Consider the following 6000-nt stretch of genomic DNA (forward strand, 5'->3'; position numbering starts at 1 on the left):
CTCCGTTAATCGTATGGCCCAGGAACTCGATTTCGTTGGTTCCGAATACACATTTCGACATGTTCACCATGTAACCGTAATCAGATAGACGTTGAAAAACCTCACGCAAGTGTTCGGTATGTTGCAGAAATCCAGCCCTCGCAGCATTTCGTCCATGAAGCGCTTAAAGGTCCGAACGGCGTTCCGTTACTACGGTGAACTCGTAAAGGCCAAATGGCGTTGTCCCGGCGATTTTAAGGATGCCTGCCTCCTCAATTGCTATTTGATGGACCGTTCTGTGAAGATCAATCTTGGAGAAAACGCGTTCTCTGTTTAATGAGGCGACCATATCCTGGATGTGCCGCATTGGACATCGATCCAGGGCTGTTACCGCGTTTAATCTGGGGAAATCCCCAAATTGCCTCCAAGCTACGTCCTTTTTGGGGCCCAAATGCAGGGGACTGATCCAAGGACTGTTCCACAGGCGACCCATCTTGGCCATGTACTCAAACTCCTTTCTCGATATCCCCCATCCATTGGGTTTCAGATGTCGAGGTTTTTCAGCAATGAGCGGTTCGTTGGTAATAATGTGGTGTTGGACTCCATCTTGGCAGTTACTTTGAACGGAAGGGTTAGTTATATTCTTTGGAATTCTTTGAGTATCCGATTGAACATTGAGTTGCTTGCCACTGTAAAAACGGATCGATACTCCACGCAGGCTAAGAATCCACGCGATGATAACTTAGTGTTGATTTCTGATGTCGATTATTAAGCCGGATCTCTTAATAAAATCGCCACCAATGATTGGCCGGTGGACATCAGCGACGAAAGACTTCCAGCAGAATTCCCTGCACAGGCCAATGCTAACTGTGATCTTTTGCTAGCCGTATGTGTTAATACACGATCCGTTGGCGGCGAAAAGTTTAGTGTCGCCGGTTTCGAGTCTGCGGATATTTCGCGGTGACAGGATAACAGATACGTCCTGTATCTATTGAAAACTTCAGTCAGTTATGTTCGTTCAGCATATGGAGGCGACTTTATTTAGCGATGGAGGCGACTGCGGATTTCTGCCAAATCCTTTCGCAAGCTTTCTTCCGCTAGAGGCCACGGGGAAACAGATGCAACCACAACGGGCACTTGTAACGCCTCTCGAACCTCTAAGATCCTGTTGGCTATTTCCGACAACAGTAACATATCCGTAGCTTGTGGAATGCTGAGGATGGTCTGGACGCTAGCTGGAAGGTGTTGTAACCACAATAATTTGAGGACGGCGTCGGTAACTTTGTGCCCCGCTTTTATCTTCATCCCGCGGAGAAGCTGTGACGATTTTTGTTTTCCAACTTGCAGATCAGTAAACAGCTCACGCAGTTCAACCTCCTCCGATACGGCATAAGCAGTAATAATCCTGTTTTTGATTGTTCACTGTTTTGTGACTCAATGATGTCAGCCACTTGGCCAAGGACCTTTCGGATCCAATTCGCTCACTACTTTGTCGAACTGGGCGTCGTACTTTGTCACCCGGTATGTGCGGAATTACACTTCTGCACGCGCAAACCACAGAGCTGGCCGACCCTTCCAAAACTGGGGCAGCCGAAAAACAGTCGGGCTGTTGATTTCGCTCTCTTGTTTATCACTTGGAGAACTGTGAGCGTCATCGAACTTTTCCTCCGCCATGTTGAATTGCGCCGTAGGCATGCAGGCCCAGTAAGGCTGACGTAAAGAATTCGTACCGAATTGCGCATGAACTACGCAGATGATGCGTTTTATTCGCGCTATTTTCTTCGTCAGGAGGTCACCAATGTAGGAGCTTCACTCGATCTGGTTAAATAAAAAGATTTAGTTTTGGAATTAGCATAAAAAGGAATAGCGTTTAATATTTGCAACTCCGTTACAACTCCAAATACAGTAAAGTATGCAGTAACGACGCCAGCCGGTTGACTGCTCCAGTTCGACTGTTATGTTGCTAATCGAATAAGCGCCCCCAGTGGTCAGAGGTTTTGGCACCTAGTCAAAGCCCCTAGATCGATGGCTCAGATAACTAGAGACTACAAGGATATCTAGTGGGGAAGAACTGAATATTTAGAGAGAAGGAGCTATCTACGTTTACTTTTTCAACAAATATTTTATTCTTGACAGAATCATCAAATATTCTAATATGAAAGTGACAATACTTATACAAATGCCAAACAAATAAATATACCACGCATAACTAAGGTCCTCCCATGTCAACTTAAGCAAAGCGCTTTCCCTGTTAAATCCAATCCGCAAAAGTCCTGCTTCAATACTTTCATACACAAAGTCCGATTTCCATTTTCCAATGAGTCCGGCACTCCAGCATCTAAAAATCAAGTCGTCAAAACTTCTTCGCAAAGGTGAGTCCTTTTCCAACGGAATTATCAGAAAAACCTGCTCCGAGCATAGTTTGGTCAAATAGAAATATTTGTACGAAGCAGCTTTCTGGGCCCAGTGGACGACATCAATAAAGTCCTCAGTTAGGTAATACCCGAAACTTGTGTTCATTTGCAAAACATATTTCTCCATGTCAACTACTTCCCCACGGACAAAACTTCGGATATATTGCGCAGGAAAATAGTTGTGTTCTTCATTCTCGTCGTAAAGAACGTCCTTTAACATGATTTTGATACCAGACAGGACGATATCGTCATAGCTACTGATCTGGCTGCTCATTATTGATTTTGTAAAAAAGCTAGTGAGTAAGCTCGTGTAAATGCTATTCAAGATCGATGCAAGGAATAGCATGAATATGAAAGACAGGATATATGCCTTGCGCTGCCTCAATCTCTCCCCGAAGTGTGGTTGGCAGACTATCGTCCTGAAGCTTTGAAACGCGAGACTATAGAAATTATAAGAAGAGTCCGAAGAAAGCCTCCCAATAAACCCTTGCAAGACAGCAAATACGCAAACACTACATCCAATTAGCTTCCAGACCGAACCATCAAAAGGAAGCAGGAAGTAAAAATATCGAGGTAGCTCATGCTGATATGGAGTCACTATGCACATTTGATCCATTGTAACAGGGTATGCGTGGGTATAAGGCAAAACATCGGAAGCGGCCCGATGGATCCCATAAGCCACCAAATCGATATTTCCCTTCTGTAGATTTCCGAACAAATCATCGACGGTGCGGAAGTTCTTTGTTTTGTCGCATTCCAACAATTTTGCGTTGTGTTTTTCAAGGAAACTTAACACTATCTTAATAAAATAGCCCCCAAACTTTCGTCTTCCTTTCCGATCAATGTAAGTCATGGTGCGTGGTATATCTGGCTGCATGGGATACCTCAGGTTGTATCCCCGTAAATTTTTAATCTTATCGAAAAACCAATTACTTGGTCCGCTCATTGTGTCTAGAGTTATTATCTCCAGGTCCGTAGGATAAGGGTTGTAAGTGAAGAATTGATGGTCCAATATGAGGACAACATTAATCATTCTAAATTTCCAGCACTCCTTGAAGAGATCCAGTATATCATTTGGTGCCAGTCATTCGGTTGCGATAAAGAAAATCCTTGATTGGTAATTTGAATGCCGACGCTTATACAAAACAGTGGACAGTAAGCTCAAACCAATATCCTTAGTCCGATTGTTCATAAATACGAAGGATAATATGTTGTCATTGATGATGTGACTGATATTGATTGATAACGGACGAGAAACGATAAGAACTGGAACTCCCTTAAATGAAGCTTGTGAGTCTGAAAAAACCGAAGTTTGATCTAAGTCCCCGCAACCCGAAATGAGGAACACAATAGTATGAACATTGTAAGTGCCAAGAACCTGGGAAATAACTGGTTGCAAATCAAAGTAAACTGAATAAACTCGACCGAGTACTAAGAAAAAAATTAGTTTGTACGATAACATTTTGATTCACGTTCAACCAACCCAATTCATTAACTGCTTCCATTATTTCACGATTCACATCAATAACTGAATACCCAACCCTCCAATTTACCTGACTAAAGCCTCTCACATAAAAACAATCAACTATTATACTGATTTTATCAAAGCAATATGTCATATGTACTATTTATATGCTGCCATTATCTTTTATTGGTCCCCATAATGGAGGAAGTAGATGTGGGGCACTTTCTATTCAATAACAGTTGTCTCCCCTTTTTTTACCACTTTCAAATTACATATTATGAGATTTGCAAAACTTCATTAAAATCAGTTTAGTGAGTATCTGTCTGTTTGCCCGTTTTTCTGCCGTTTTTTATGGTAGAAGATGGAAGTCTTAGAAGAGCACTACTGCGACAATGTGTGGTCTCCTCACCAACTAACACCACCTTACCTTCCCTTCATTCTTCCCCGCGGAACTTCACAAGGAAGACTGCACTTCAAGTAGCAAGCACAGTTATCCTGCTTGAATCGATGCAACAAGTTCCTGTAACCACCATACCCTATCAGGAACTGGGTCATCATCATCAACGACGCAACAACCGATATCCAGTCTAGGCCTGGCTGAGTAAGGGACTCCAAACATCCTAGTTTTGCGCCGAATTCCACCAATTCGCATTCGAAAAGCTGTCAGGGGTCCTAACCTACTCCATCGCTCCACCTCAGGCAAGGTCTGCCTCGATTTTATCCACAGCCAGACAGCCGTGGTGCCGCTCATAGATTTCGTCGTTATGTAAGCTACGGAATCGTCCATCCTCATGTAAGGGGCCAAAAATTCTTCGGAGAATTCTTCTCTAGAACGCGGCCAGTTCGCAATTTTTCTTGCTAAGAACCCAGGTCTCCGAGGAATACTTAAGGGGTGTCAAAATCATAGTCTTGTACAGTAAAAGCTTTGACCCTATGGTGAGACGTTTCGAGCGAAACAATTTTTGAAAGTTGAAATAGGAATTGGGTCAGGTCCTAGTTAATTTCGACTATTGCCACTGACTCCACTTTTTGAATTGAAGGAATCAGAGTCTGGGTCCAGCGATCCTTTTGCGAATCATTCCACCGTTGTTGCCATTCTTTCACTGTTTCCTGTTCTATCGCTCTTCGGTAATCTGTGTCTTTCTCTAGGTAAATTCATTCTTCTTTTCTCGTACGAAGAGAGCCACCTCACTTACCAGAGGACCCATCAGGAACTCTCCTGCAATAGCATATACTGTCTCGCCCTTGGCTATCTAGAAAACGCTTTCCACACTCCTAGCGTATCTAGACACTAGGTTGTGTTTACCTTCCTCCAATTGCTCTAACATGCTACTGGTTCCTCCCGGAGCGGGTATGAGTAATCTGTAGCTGTATATCAGACCTAATAATGCCCAAATAAGTGCAAAAAATAGGAAAAGTGCCAAAACTACCGTCACGCAGGCAAGTCAGATAAAACAAACGTAAGTTCATAACTATTTACTGCACAATCTTTTGGAATGGAATCGCTCCTTTGGTGTTTGACAGTTTTTGGAGGAACCCAATATTTTGGTGGCTGCTCTGGGATTGTTTAAGTGTTCTACACACTAAAACCACCAATGCTTCTCCACTCATATCCCCGCGGGACCAAAGTACAGTGTTACTTTGCATTGAAGGTTCTGGTCTATACCAGTACGATTAAATCACGCAACTTTCTGAATCGATCTAATTCGTGGCGCTTTTCATTGGTCGTGGTTGTTATTACTTTTACCGCGTTCGAAATTACTTCTGATCTTAGCACTGCCTCCACGAGATTATCAACATCATCAACCTCACAACAACCTTTATCCGATCTTGGACTGTCTTAATAAAAAACTGCAGACATCTCAGTTTTGCGCAGAGGTCCACCAATTCGATGTCCTTAAAAGCTGTCTGACGTCCTGGCCTACGACATGGCTCCATCTGAAACAGAATCTGTCACATGTATAGACTTATAGACTTTCCGGGTTGGATCATCCTTGTTCAGATGGAGTTAATGACCCGCTCACTGCAAACTCTTGAGCCGGAATTTATTCATAACTAGACGGTCATTATATTGCTTGTAATATAGACCAAGGAACGAGATTAAGAGGTCCGATAACTGCAACAAAGGAACATAACATACTT

This window comes from Hermetia illucens, chromosome 2 (assembly GCF_905115235.1).
Source record: "Hermetia illucens chromosome 2, iHerIll2.2.curated.20191125, whole genome shotgun sequence".
NCBI lineage: Eukaryota > Metazoa > Arthropoda > Insecta > Diptera > Stratiomyidae > Hermetia > Hermetia illucens.